This window comes from Lontra canadensis, unplaced genomic scaffold, assembly GCF_010015895.1.
Source record: "Lontra canadensis isolate GAN:19392208 unplaced genomic scaffold, GSC_riverotter_1.0 scaffold69, whole genome shotgun sequence".
NCBI classification, from domain to species: Eukaryota; Metazoa; Chordata; class Mammalia; order Carnivora; family Mustelidae; genus Lontra; species Lontra canadensis.
Window position 1 is genome coordinate 5,431,624 of NW_022631063.1, and position 15,748 is coordinate 5,447,371.

The following is a 15,748-nucleotide window of genomic DNA, read 5'->3' on the forward strand; positions in this document are numbered from 1 at the left end:
TCTCTCCTTGCAGTCTTTTGCAAATAATCTTGTAGTCTGATTCTAATATTGCTAAACTGAAATTAATAATATATCAGACTCTGAAAAGATGAATGGTATTTTGCAGCTATACAACAGAGCTTTCAAAGCTCCAGGAGGACTGGGGTTTTTTGTTTTTTGTTTTTAAACAATGCCATTTATTTTAAGCCTTTTTATTCTTTTAGTACATCATCTGATGGGAAGTCAGGATGAATTAAAGATGATCATGAAATTTAAATAAATTAACTCATTCAGGACACAGAGCTTTATCTTTTAGATAATACATTTCCACAAATACAAAATTCGAAATACACATTTTCCATAATCTTTTAGGTCAGTTTTTCTCAGACCTGCATAATATATAGTATCTTTTTAAGGGAAAAGCAAAAACAAGGACAAAAATCTTCTCTTTGAGCACCAGGTTTTAAATCATTTTTATTACATTGTTACTTAAAAATATGCAAACATAATACCAGTATAAATGTCTTATGCTTATATCTCTTACAAAACGTAATTACAAATAAAATAGAAACAAATCTACAAATGTGAGAAATTCAATTTCACAATATTGGTTTTTAATGTAGCAGGAAATGTTTTGTTAAAATGAAATATTTGTCACTATATGAATATGGCACTGGCTGGCTACATACAGATTCTTATATCTAGTAGGATAATATGGTGTGTAGTAAAGTGACCATTCTTCTAATGTTTTGCTTGTGGAAACTCTTTTGGTACAGTATCATCATTGGCTTTCTCTCTCTCTCTCTCTCTCTTTTTTAAGATTTTATTTATTTATTTTGAGAGAGAGAGAGAGCACAAGTGGAAGGAAGGGGCAGAGGGAGAAGGAGAGGCAGACTCGCCACTGAGCAGGGAGCCTGACATGGACTCAACTCCAGGACTCTGGGATCATGACCTGAGCCGAAGACAGATGCTTAACTGACTAAACCACCCAGGTGCCCTCTAAGTCTATTTATTTTTAACATTTCCTGGTACCATTCTATTTGCAAGCATGAACACTGGGTTCATATGAGAGTATATGACTGTAAATACTGGTCTAGAAGATCCAGGAACGACTTAGGTTATTTTTTTGAATTATTGTGGGAAATAAAAACAAAAACATAAAAAATAATTGTAAAAGGATAATTTTTAGAAGGGTGGACTCAAAATTATTAAGTTATGAAAAGAAAAAGAAAATTATTTCACTTCAGTTATTTTTTTTAATTTAAACTTTATTTTATTTTTTCAGTGTTCGAAGAGTCATTATTTATGCATCACACCCAGTGCTCCATGCAATACATGCCCTCCTTAATAGCCGCCATCAGGTTCACCCAACCCCCCACCCCTCTCCACTCCAAAACCCTCAGTTTATTTCCCAGAGTCCACAGTCTCTCATGGTTGGTCTCCGCCTCCAATTTCCCCCAACTCACTTCTCCTCTCCTTCTCCCAATGTCTTCCATGTTATTCTTTATGCTCCACTAGTAAGTGAAACCATATGATAATTGACTCTCTCTGTTTCACTTACTTCACTCAGCATACTCTCCTCCAGTCCCGTCCATGTTGATACAAAAGTTGGGTATTCATCCTTTCTGATGGAGACATAATATTCCATTGTATGTATGGACCACATCTTCTTTATCCATTCATCTTTTGAAGTGCATCTTGGCTCTCTCGATAGTTTGGCAACTGTGGCCATTGCTGCTACGAACATTGGGGTACAGATGGCCCTTCTTTTCACTACATCTGTATCTTTGGGGTAAATACCCAGTAGTGCAATGGCAGGGTCATAAGGAAGCTCTATTTTTAATTTCTTAAGGAATCTCCACACTGTTTTCCAAAGTGGCTACACCAACTTGCATTCCCACCAACAGTGTAAGAGGGCTCCCCTTTCTCCACATCCTCTCCAACACTTGTTGTTTACTGTCTTGTAAATTTTGGCCATTCTACCTGGTGTAAGGTGGTATCTCAATGTGGTTTTGATTTGAATCCCCCAGATGGCTAATGATGATGAACATTTTTCATATGTCTATTAGCCATTTGTATGTCTTCTTTGGAGAAGTGTCTGTTCATGTCTTCTGCCCATTTTTTGATGTGATTATATGGTTTTTGAGTGTTGAGTTTGAGGAGTTCTTTATAGATCTTGGATATCAGCCCTTTGTCTGTAGTGTCATTTGCGAATATCTTCTCCCATTCTGTGGGTTGCCTCTTTGTTTTGTTGACTGTTTCCTTTGCTGTGCAGAAGCTTTTGATCTTGATGAAGTCCCAAAAGTTCATTTTTGCTTTTGTTTCCTTTGCCTTTGGAGACGAATTGAAAGAAGTTGCTGTGGGCAATGTTGAAGAGGTTACTGCCTATGTTCTCCTATAGGATTTTGATAGATTCCTGTTTCACGTTGAGGCCTTTTATCCATTTCAAGTTTATCTTTGTGTATGGTGTAAGAGAATGGTTGAGTTTCATTCTTCTATTCATAGCTGTCCAATTTTCCCAACACCATTTATTGGAGAGACTGTCTTTTTTCCACTCTATATATTTTTTCTGCTTTGTCGAAGATTATTTGACCATAGAGTTGTGGGTGCATATCTGGGCTCTCTATTCTGTTCCACTGGTCTATGTGTCTATTTTTGTGCCAGTACCATGCTATCTTGGTGATCACAGCTTTGTAGTAAAGCTTGAAATCAGGCAACATGATGCTCCCAGTTTTGTTTCCCCTTTTCAACATTTCCTTAGCAATTCAGGGTCTCTTCCAGTTCCATACTAATTTTAGGATTGTTTGAAAAAATGCCAGTGGAATTTTGATTGGGATGGCATTGAAAGTATAGATTGCTCTAAACAGTATAGACATCTTAACAATTTAACAATCAACAATGTTTATTCTTCCAATCCATGAGCATGGAATGCTTTTCCATCTTTGTGTCTTCTTCAGTTTCTTTTATGAGTGTTCTGTAGTTCCTTGAGTCCAGATCCTTTACCTCTTTGGTTAGGTTTATTCTTAGGTATTTTTATTTCCAGGTATTTTTAAATTATTTCACTCAGTTATCAATAAAGAAACTAATAAGATGTTATCAACTGACTCAGAAGGGAAGTCAAAATACCACAACATGCACAGTTGAGTCAGGAATGTTGAAATGAATCTACAAATAGATGCAAAACTGGCCTTTTTCCCTTCTGGGAGATATGGGGAGAGAAATTAGTTTTCCCTCCACTAAAAGGAATTTGCAGGTCTTTGGATAACTATCATTTTAATTTTTAACAGTAATCTAGAATTTATAGCTTTGTAAAGTAGCTCAAATTGCCCTTCAAAAGAATCAGATAGCCAAAAAGTGGGTGCTGGTTAATATCTCCATTCCATTAAAATTGCTCAGTCTCCTTTTGGTCCATTTCAGTCTTTTACAAAATATCCATCTAATATAATTAAGAGGAATATACAGATCCAGAGATTTTATCCTTGGATCTCTATGGAAACCTTGGATATCTCTTTAGCTCAGCCATTTCTTTTGAGAAATGACTTCTAGCTACAGATGAATGCCCATGTGAGCCCTTAGTCTTAAAGGAATTTGTAGTTCTCCCTTCAAATATAAATACCAAGGTACCTGTTTAGATGAATAGGGTGACTTCTAAAGGATAAAAAACTGTGAATAACTAACCCCAAATCTTTCACATAAAAACTTTGCCCAAAGGCAGAGTTAACAATGATAAGCCAAATCTTCAATAAGAATGATTGAGCTTTTGGGGTGCCTGGATGGCTCAGTGGGTTAGGCCTCTGCCTTCAGCTCAGGTCATGATCCCAGGGTCCTGGGATCAAGCCCCACATTCAGCTCTCTGTTTGGCGGGGAGCCTGCTTCCTCCTCTCTCTCTGCCTGCCTCTCTGCCTACTTGTGAACTCTGTCTGTCAAATAAATAAATAAAATCTTAAAAAAAAAAAAAATGATTGAGTTTTCTTTTCCTCTTTCTTCCTCTCTTCTTCTTTCTTTCTTTCTTTCTTTTACGGGAGGGCAATTACTGTATGCCAGGTACTGCATTAAGTATTTTATACATATTATTTCATTGAATATCACAATAAGCCTATAGGTATGTGTATTTTATGAGTGAGAAAAATCTGCCTGAACTAATCACATGTTAAATACTCAAGAAAATGTTATTAGAAGAAAAACAGAGCAAAATCAAATGTATAGTTGATGAGATCTGCAATAATAATTAGGACAATTTCTTAAGAATTTAGATGACACATATTGTCCCAAAGTTAGAATCTCAGTCACTATTTATGGGACACATCCTACTCCTTCCCATCTCATCTGGGAAACTGAGTGTTCAACTTACATTTTTTTCCATAGGGCTGTGTATGCATTTGTCGCAGCCCTTGTCAAATGACATTAAATTATCTGTTTATGTGTTTATGTCTTCTTACCATCAATAGCTAAGCTATGAGTTACTTTAGAAGATAGACCGTGTTTTATTCAAGTACATATAGAGACTTGCACAGTGACTGGCATATACTAGGAGCTAAATATACAACTAAGGGGTGGAAAGGTAAGCTAATTCCTATAATTGAGCTTCTAGAATAATTCAGTCATAATCACTAATTCCTAAGATTTTATTTCCTCTTTCAAAATGTTTCAGTGTTGTTATATAGATTTTAGTATTTAATAAATCCATTGAGTTTGGAGCAGCTTAAAATTTACCTTAAGAAAAGGTAACACATGGAATGTCTTGTCTATCATCGGATATAAGCCTGCAGATTGAATGTCATGATGTGACATCTCTTTGAGAGTTAGTGGGGAAGAAAGCTGTGACAATATTAAAAAAAAAAAATTAAAAATCATCTAGAATTTTACACCACAATTATGTATCTAATGGATTGAGATTGAGCAAGTCTTAAGTGCCAGTATTTATAAGCTTCCTCAAATCTTACAAACTCTACACCACCTTTCTTCCTTACAGTATTTCTTAAAATACCAGGGAATATCAAAGAATGACTAAGAAACTGGCAACACAGGGAGCTGATATTTACATTGGCAGAAAGAAAGGACAGAAACCAAGCTAAAATGAGATTGGTAGAGTGAAAATTAGGGAAGGAAAAATTACAGTAAAATGCTAGGAAAATGTTTCAGTGTGTTAACTATTCTAATCATCAGCTGTTTGGTTGGGGAATAAAAATAAAACACGAGACTTAAAAAATGTATTACTTGGTCAAAATATATACATTTCTTAAATATTAAATATGTTAAAACTACATAAACGGGAACTGTGATTCCTAATTAACAATAGATTTCTTTTGAAGTTATCACTGACCAGAGTGAGAAAGTAATAAAAGTGACATCTGACAGTTTGAACTGCAATCTGATATTTTCTGTTGATACATGGAATGGTTCTCATGTTCGAGAGAATTAGATTTCCAATTACTTTAGAGTTTTTGTGACCATTTTTGGTCCTGCCAGGAGAATGCAACCCAAACCCTAAATTGGTCAGAGACTAGGAAAGACAGTAGAAGTCATTAATAGGCAATGTTGTGGATGTCTGCTTGATTAAATACAAAACATTCATTACCCATCATGGTCTTGGTTTAAAGCACACTTCTCATTCCAAGGCTAATTTTTGAACTACTCACTATTTCTAGCATGTTTCCTCTTAGAGCAATCTACAAAATCTTGTTGGTTTTCTTCTAGATAGTTTCACAAAATAAACAACAGCATATTCCTCTTTAAAAGGCTCAGAAATTCAATAATTATATGGTTCATGTTTTATTTGTTTGTTTTTAAGTTATATCCTTTCACCTTTTTGATTTATAAATGCTTCCTCCATTTTGGAAAGAATTTTGGACAAATAGTTTAGAAAGCCATAAAAAGGAACAAGGTGATTTTTTTTTTTTTTAATACCAGTTAGATGAAGGAAAATTTTCATGTGCTTTAGAAATTGGACTGCCCATAGAGGGACTTCATTTAAAAGTGTGTTGGGGTGGCAGTGAGGGAGTTGTTATTTCCCTAAAAGTACTTTATATTGGAATGCTGGTCCATTCGTGGTTATGCTTTGTTTGTATATCAAATACTTTACCTGTTACAAGTTTGGATTTATTGTGAATATGCACAATGTTGTTGTTGGGAAAGCCTGCGAATCCCTCGTTGGCAGCAGAGTCACCAGAAGTAGAAGCACCTGTCCTCCCAGCTGGGATTTGCTCATGGGAAAGAGGGTCATTTAACACCATGTTGTCCTCATGGACAGCTGTATATATAAGCTGCCGTAGGGTGTGGAAGACCTAAATTCTGTTTTGAAAAAAGACTTCAATGTTCAAATGAAATTTGACATGAAAAATATTTTGATGTTTTTATTCATTTGATTTGGAGAATATTTAGGCTTGGTTTAATAGAAAAATGTTATTTAGTTTGCTTTAGTCTGATCACTCTAACAGCTTTTAATGACTCAGTGAACACCAATATTTTCAGCTCAGCTTAGCTTGGGGTTTAGCATAAAATAGTTCATTCTGTTTTGATGCAAGCCCTTAGCTAGAACATGGGTCTTCTCTCAGTGCTACAGACATAACTCTTTGTTTTTGTCCATTTTAATTGTCTGTTTTCCTCCAAAAGACTTTAAGCTCCATAACAGAGGCTGTGTCTCTTTTGCTAACCATCATTTTTTTTTTTCCTAGCATGCTGTGACTGTGTTTATCCTTGATACATTTGTGCTTAATCAGTCTTTGTTAAGTGGATACATAAATGAAAAAATGAAGAATTATTTTTCACTGGCCAGGAAGGAGGTAAAGGCTCCTTCATAAAGACTAGGTGATTTCTGAAAATCATTCCAAAACTGAAAAGTCTCTTTGAGTCCTTTGTTTTTTATTTTTTTTATTAAGGTATTTACTCACAATTGAATTTACTTACAATAAAATGTACTTTTTTGTGGGCATAGTTCCAGAGTTTTTTTCAAGTGTGTCTACTTATATAATCATTGTCCCAATCAAGATGCAGAATTTTTGAAGCACTGGGTGGCTCAGTCAGTTGAGCGTCTGTCCAACTCTTAGTTTCGCCTCAAGTCATGATCTGAGGGTTGTGAGAACAAGTCCCACTTTGGGCTCTGCACTCAGTGCAGAGTCTGCTTGTCCCTCTCCCTCTGCTCTTCCTCTCTCTCTTTCTCTCTAATAATAAAATCTTTAAAAAAAAATCTAGAAATTTTCCATTTTCCCAGAAAGTGCCCTCATGCCACTTTCCAGTTAATCTCTCACAACACTGTTCTGATTATTACCATAGCCTCTTTTTTTTCCATCTTTTTTAGAACTTCACATAAATATAACCATAACCAAATAAAGTATATAGTTGTTTTGTCTGTAATAATGAGATTAATAGGAAAGGACTATACTTATTTAAAAAACTGCTGTATACTTCTCCTTGAAGGATTTATTGTCCTGTCTTCCCCATTCTTTAACCATGAGCTCTTAAGAATTTCAAAGATGGGGGCGCCTGAGTGGCTTAGTCAGTTAAGCCTCTGCCTTTGGCTCAGGTCATGATCTCGGGGTCCTGGGATCGAGCCCTCCTGGGGCTCCCTGCTTCTCCCTCTCCCTCTGCTTGCTGCCCCCCCTGCTTGTGCTTGCTTTCTCTCTTAAATAAATAAAATCTTTTAAAAAAGGAATTTCAAAGATATACAGAATAAGATTCTTAGAAGTAAAGTTCAGAAGTACCATCAAATTTATATCATTGTACTGTGTGCTTCCATACACAGTCAATGGACAGGTCCAGCCGATCAAGAGCGGCATATTTTAGATCTGGGAACACAGCCTTGTCTTCCTAGCGTCTCTGAGCTTTACACAGCACTACACCATTGGTTTCACTTACCCTCAGGACAGTTCCATGGGTAAACAGACGTATGTGTAACAAATTGGGGAAGTTAAGAAAGAGCTCCAAAATTAGATATTTCCAATAAAAATCTTCTTTAAAATGTGTTTTCAGTAATATATAACTCTTTGTGATGTAGAAGGTGGTGTTTGGGTAGAATTGCAAAGGAGGTTTGCAAAGAACTGTAGTCAGTTTGCAGGCAGTGGAAAAAGGCTTGCCAACTAAAGCCTGTAGAAAATGGATTCATCGAATTAGAGCAGTCCATGATCAACTGCCAGAGCCAGCTTATTTTCTTTGCTAGTTCCCAAAAAAAAAGAATGCCTGAAACTTTGTGGTGATGGAAGACTATCTTATAGAACATGCTGGCAGAGCACACTTTTTCACTGGCTCATGTCAGTATTTTTATAGACTTGATGGGGTACTTAGGGCTCTGGTAGAGATTTTTAGGTCAGAAAAAAAAATTAGGCATAGGAGATTAGGAACCAAAATGTGTTAGTTTATTTCACAGCAGAGCAGAGCAATAAAACAGTTTTAGCAAAGCCACAGACAGGACTGGCTAAGCCTAACAATTTTTAACTTCTTTCGCATAAAAGATTTGCTATTACTAATGAAACCAAAGAATAAAATTGTGATCTAGGGAAAGGAAGTAAAGAATCACGAAAAATAGTTAATATGATGTTATAACAAGGAAAGACACCATTCATTCAGACGTGGATGAGGGGGAGATTATAAATGATTTAAAGGAAGAAAATTCTTTCTTCAAGTTAAGTGTTCTGTAAATGCTGATTTTTTTGTACAAGATGGTTTGATGCAAGATATGTGGCAATTTAATGAAAAGGAATCTGAACAACTTGGAAAAGAATGTTAATGTTAGCTGAAGCATACCAAGGTTATTTATGTATTTTTCTTTCCCCTCAGACCCGGTAAAGACACTTCAAGAACTGCTCAGTCCCGGAGTGGAGGGACTGTGTGAAGACCCTGACGCTTTATCCTGAGACAAGGTGCAGAGGTTTTCCTTATAGGGTAAGGGACAATTCCTACTTGTGGTTTTATGGTCTTTAAAAATTAACAGAACTGTGAGGTAAAATTAGGTGGTATTATCTGAATACCACCAATGCTCTGGATTGTTTATAGCTTTGTAGCAGCTCATGCCTTGTATGTTTCACGTGAAATATGTTCAGAAATAATTCCTCTTCAAATATTATCTTTATGTTTGAAATAGGATGATATGTAGAAACAATGGAAATTGCAAAGCACCAATCAGACCCTTTTGGATTAAACCATCTTTAGCAAAGATTCTCTCGTTGGGTGCTTCTCGGCCTTTTTCTTATCATACCCACATAGAAAAGGACAATCTTCCTGTGATACACTACAGAGGCTGCTTACTACCAGAGACCGCTGGCACTGGTAATCAGATGCAGAGCAGCTCCAGGGCTGAAGGGCTTGAATCCTAGTACATCTCTAAACCGTTATCAGGGGAGCTCTGCTGGGGGAGCAATAGAAGCTTTCCTTTCTGAAAATGCTAAGTTGTCCGAAGCTTTGTCTGCATCTCAATGATTGGAGTCTGGGTTTAGAAGAGATTTTCTTAAAGGAAAAAAAAAAAAACAACAACTTTAGGTCCCAAATGTTCACATGAAGTGAATTTGACTAAAGATTGACCAATATCTGTGATTTTGTATCTAGAAAATTGAACCTAAAATATCTTCTCCATCCTTTCTATGAGTACAATGATAAAGAAGCTCTCTCCTAGAGAACCCATTTCAATTCTGGCAAGGGTCCTTGTTGTCCTAGGGCTCTGAGGAAGTTGGCATAAGACAAAATCTGCCCTAATAGTCACGAGGGCTCCCCATAGTCTGACGTGTGCGTAGCTTAGGTCTCAGTTCAATATTTGGTCTAGGTTGGGTAAGTCCCGTTAGTTGTCTTAATTATCATTTAAAAAAACAATTACATGTTCAACAGATTTTGGGCCCTGATTCAAACTCATACTGAATATTGCAGAATTATAGGTTTCAGGCTAATAGGACCTAGATACTCTCTGGTTATTTCTTCTGTGCCTTATTCCAATATCATCACAGGTACCAACATAATTATGAACTTAAGAGTAATGGTAACAAGAGGGATGGGATGCTTATTTCTATGCCATCAACGACTGGCATAAAATACCCTTTGGTCACAATTCTAGAAGTTGTCTCATCTTACCCAGGTTTTTGTCTTGTTTTGGTTTGGCTTGGTATTATGACCTTGGTTCTTAGGTTTAGTTAACAATTTTTTAAGAGCAGTTTTAGGTCTACAAAAAACCTAAGTGAAAACTATAGAGAATCCCTGTATATCCTCCCTCAAAACACACATAATTCCCCCTATTACTAATATCTTATATTAAATGTATTAAATGTATAGTACAGTTGTTATAATTAATGAACCAGTATTGGCAGGTGCCTTATTATTAATTAAAGTCCATTACTTATGAATTTATTCTTTATATTGCACATTCTTAGGGTTTTGAAAAATGTATAATGACATATTCCCCTTATTGCTGTATCATATAGTATAACGTATAATACTGTATAGTGCATTTTATGGAAAATACAGAATATTTTGACCACCCCCAAAATTTTGTGTGCTTTCCCTATTTGCCCTTCCCTCCCCTCACTGAAACCCTGGCAACTTCGGATTCTTTTGCTACTTCCAGAATTTTGCCTTTTTAAGGATGTCTCATAATTACAATAAAACAGAAGATAGCCAGTTCATACTGGCTTCTTCCACTTAGCAATATTTCACTTAGCTTTTGACTTTCTTCCAAATGTCTTTTTTGTGGCTAGGTAGCTCATTTCTTTTTATTGCTGAATAATACTCCATCGTATATGTGTACCGTAGTTTGTTTATCAGGTTGTTATTGAAGTACATCCTGGTTTCTTCCAAGTTTGAGAATAATGAAAAAAAGAACTGCTCTGAACATTTTTCTACAGACCTTTGCATGGACTTAAGTTTCAGCTCATTTGGGTATATGTCAAGGAGTGTGATTACTGGATCATATCGGTATGAGTACCTTTAGTTTTGTAAGAAACCTCCACACTGCCTTTCAAAATGGTTGTATCATTTAGTATTCCCAATTAATGAGAGATCCTGTTACTTTATAACCTTACCAGAATTTGGTTTTGTCAATGTTTTGAATCTTAGTTATTCTAATAGGTGGGTAGTGTTTTCTCATTGTCTTAGGTTTTTAATACAATTGCAAAAGAGACTGTGACTGCCCAGAATACTCTGGACACTTAGCCACTAGAAATTCCTTTAATATTTACTTGGTAATGAAAATAATTAGGAATATGGGTTTTCCTATGATAACATACACTGTGATAATGCATTTTTATGAGATAAGAGTGCATGTATGCCTAAGTGTGTATTTATGTGTGTCTGTGTATCTGTGTATGTCTACTATTCTCTATTATACAAAGATAATAGGCAAAGGCTTTTCTAGTAATAACACCATTGAAATGGAATTAGGCAGAATAAATCAAAGATATTTTTGTTTCTAAAACTGAAATATGAGTATTCTATAGATCCTGACATCATAACAAGCCGCGCCTGATGTCATATAAGTCTAACTTTCTCGCATGAGTAAGCCATTTCAAATTAGGTATTCCTAGTCTTTGTATTCAGTTAAATTCACCGATGTAGATAGGAATAGGAGTAGATAGAAAGGAATTCTTCATTATCATTCCAAGTTACAGTTTTTTGGTAGGCTTGGTGCATGTTTCTGCTTTAGATTTGATTATATTGCTTTATAAATATGTCTGATGAGATAAACTTCCATTCTAGAGGGCTACTTTCTCAAGAATAAGGACTACTCTCATAGTTCTATCTTTAAAACATACCACAATGCCTATGTTAAAGAAAAAAATCTCACGATACTTGTAAAGTAAGGAAGACTTTATTCAAGAGGGACTTTTTTTTTTTTTTTTTTTGCAGAACAGGAGAGAGAGAGAGCTCAACTCCTAATACAACAAGGACAAGTAGATTTAGAACCAAGGATCAGGGTGGGGGATCAGTGGATGGAAAATTACCGGAGCTAGGGGAATTCTCTCTAGACTAATTCAACAGGATTCTTACTGAAGGCAGGCGAGGGGGATAAGATATGGAGAGTGGAGAATGAAGAATTTGATCTAATATCAAGGACAACCATATACCTAGGAAAGAGGATTTTCCCTAAACTAACTCAGCAGAATTCTTGCTAAAACTGGACTAAGCAGGCCAAAGAAAGAATCCAAGGTCAGAGCTTAGTTGAGAAGAAGATTCGGAGGAGCCTGGCATAGATTTGGTCCAGAAGAGAGTCATTATTACCTGACACAGTAGAATTTTAGTCAAAACATATTATGTGATTATATAGGTGAATTTCCACCAAATACTATAGAAATCTATTAACAAAGTCCTAAAGACACAGGCAGGTATTGTGTCTTTAAGGAAAAAAAAGAGGGAAATTACTTTAAATCTTGTAAATAATTTTGTGTAATATCCAAGACTAAGCTATAAGCAGAGCATGGACCTGGTTAAAAAATTAAACAACTAATGTGTATGAAGAGTTTCTAAGTGCAAAACAGAATCTCAAATGATGGCAGAAATGCAGAGATAAAGTAGACATGTTCTTACTTTCTAAAAACAAGGTACTTTAGTGGAAGAGGGTTGGGGGAGAAGGGAAGGGGAATTGTATTAGTGATAGAGATTAAACATATATACAAATTTAATAGGGAAATAGAATAAAATGTATCTTAAATCTAGGATGTACCTTAAATTGGACTAAACTTTAGGTTGCAAATTCATTGTATAGTATCGTAGTATAGGGAAGCCTGGTTTTCTAAACATGAGCATGCATAAAAGTTACCTTGAGTCCTTGTTTAAATTTCATGCTCTTGGGCCCTATACCTCAGTATCTGAATAATTTGAAGGATCAGTGATTTTCCACCTTTTTTTTTTAAAGATTTTATTTATTTATTTGACAGAGATCACAAGTAGGCAGAGAGGAAGGTAGGGGGAGGGAGCAGGCTCCCCGCTGAGCAGAAAGCCTGATGCGGGGCTCGATCCCAGGACCCTGAGATCATGACCTGAGCCGAAGGCAGAGGCTTAACCCACTGGGCCACCCAGGCACCCTGATTTTCCACTTTTAATAGGTACTCCAGGTTGTTCTATTACAGAGATCTGTAGACCATGCTTTAAAGTACCCTGATCTGTACCCTTTATATTTTCCTCCCTGTTGTATGGTTGATGTTAGAAAGTACTCCCTGAGAATAGAGTGACAGGGAGATGAACCCAAATATACGAATCAAAAGAATATGCCAACAAGATTAACTTCATGGCCCCTTACAGTGGTGTATTTGAAGGAGGATTGTCCTACAAGTCTGAAAATGAGAAAGCAAACTAATCAGAGAAGTCAAGATTAAAACATTTTAAGAAAGAATGAAATGCATATTTTGTAAATAGAATATTTTCTAAATAGATAAAATATAGTACAACTATATCAATATTCAATGAATTGTTTATTTTAAAGATATTTGTTATGATATTTATAACCAAGGGGGAAGTGATAAGTACCCACGAAGTCCAAAAGTGGAGGAATGACTAAGTTAAATAGTATCATTACCCCAATGTAATATTATTTTCACTGTTTTAAAGGATGATGTTATTTAGAAATATCTGATATAATGTGATATCAAAAAAATGAGAAATGATATGACTGCTTCTGCGTAATATATGTAGGTACGTATGGTGAAATTTCAGGTGTTTTGAATTCTAAAAATCTTGTCAATATTATATGGTGTTTACAAAATCAAATACTAGAATCTGAAACCTTGAAGAGATGGATCAATAATATCTGGAATCAGATGCTTTGGTGATGAATTTTTAATAGTTAAGAGTGAATAATTTTTCCTTTTGGCCAGACCCACCATCTTCCAGTAATTTGCCAAAATAACCAACACAGAGGGAAGAGGAGAGGCATCCACCATATATTCTCTAGGTCTTTTAGAAAACATGGGGTCGTTCCTTTGGCTATATAGATGCCAATCTGCAAGAAAGGTGTTACAGACATAGGAGAAGAGCACTATTCAAAAAGGAACACCCTACAAATTCTACCATGTGTTACCCAGCATACTGTTGGCAATGTTGTAAACAAACAAGGGCAAGATTCTTGTTAAGAGAACTAATGTATGTACTGAGCATATTAAGCACTCTAACAGTCTAGATAGCTTCCTGAATCATGTGAAGAAGGAAGCCAAAGAGAAATGTTCCTGGGTTCAACTAAAGTGACAGCCTGCTCCATCCAGAAAAATACACTTTGGAAGAAAAAGAAGACCAAGCTGCTGGAATCCATTCCCTATGACTCCATGGCTTGTTAAGTGACAAAAAAAAAAATAAAATAAAAGGCCCCTGGGCTGTAAAAATGTTACTTTTAGTTGAGTAGAAGTGTGGTATGCCTTCCCCTAAAGAAATATTTAAGACCAAAGAACAGTGACAACAACAACAATTTTTAAAAACACACACACCAAAAAACCTAAATAATTTTTAAGTAAAAAGGTGTTTTGAAATTCTGTTGTTATTATTAAGCTCCAGGTAAACTGTAAAGCAGTGATACCCCATCTGGCAATTCTTAGAATCATTTAAAGGACTTTTTGAAAATATGAATTCCTTAGATAAGTAGTTAAGGTTTTACAGATCTGAGTTTAGCTTTGGAATCTGAATTATTGAATATTATATTGATGGCCTTATTGATTAGCAAAGTTTGGTGACCACTATTGGGGGGAAGACAATTTGTCTTCAGGAATTTCTACAATGATCAATATAGGCCAAGAAAATTCAAGTAAACAATGATGTCAAATTCTAGAGTGTTTAATGTATACGATATAGCAAATAAAGTAGAAGTTCAGGGGAGGGGAAGAATAACATAAGAGGATTTTTGGCAAAAAACTTCTTGAACAAGAATCTCATAAGCATTGGAGAGGTAGCCTAAATGCTGGATAAACCATTATCATCTTAGCAACCTTCATGTTAAGATGAAGAGTGATGACACTGTGGAACACTTAGAGATGGCAGTAACACAGTTGGCCCATTGGGGATGCCAGCTCTTTTACCAATCCGAAGTATAAGCCCTACAACCTTTTCCTAGAGGCCCAGGTCCCTTTCAGGATTTCCTCTCAAGCTGGCTCTTGGTTTTGAGGCAAGGGCTGACTCCTGGTTGAAGATTTTCAGCACTTTAGGGTGGGAAGTCACGTGAAGTCTGTAAATCATTGTTTCCTAAGGTGAGGAAAGGCACACCAGAATATTTGTGCAAACACAAAATGTTTATTACTTATGTTTATTAAAAGGAAGTGTGGCTTTTAAAAGACAGAGAATCAATCACAGAGTAAGTTGAAGTTGAACTGTTATAAATAGATATGATTTGCTTCCCGAGGACACAAAAGGTACAAATGAGAGTCATTTCAGTGATGAGGACCTCATACACCAAGTCTTTCTTTTGTGGACTCAATTTCTTCTTTAATACAAATGCTGTTGTTTAAACTTACATTCCTCTAGTTTTATGTTGCCCAAACTGACAGTAAATTCATTTTATTCTACATGGGACCTAAGAGTAGGAGGTCAACAAATATTTTGTAAAAGAAAAAAGTCAATAGCAGCTTGACTAGAGTCGAAGGAGGAATGGGCATACGTGAGGCTGGACATGACTGATAGTCATACTGAGCAGGACGTCAAGTCGCACTATGATGTATTTTGACTTGGCCTTACAGTGAAGGTTTCCGAGAAGGATAATGAGAAGATAAATGTGAGTTTTGAGGAAGAAAATCAGCCAACAGTAAAGAAGATGGATTAAAGAGAGGAAGAACAGGAAATGCAATTAGCATGCTAATTAGCTAATTACCATGAAAGGAAA

General features: G+C 35.9%; 1 long non-coding RNA gene across 1 annotated transcript in view; it reads left to right on the plus strand.

The window, feature by feature from the left end:
• The window catches only part of LOC116880915, a 476,896-nt gene that overhangs the window by 175,591 nt on the left and 285,557 nt on the right, over positions 1-15,748 (plus strand). The window contains exon 2 of the long non-coding RNA XR_004385300.1: positions 8,752-8,856. This is a non-coding gene — a long non-coding RNA (uncharacterized LOC116880915). The remainder of the gene's footprint in view (positions 1-8,751; positions 8,857-15,748) is intronic.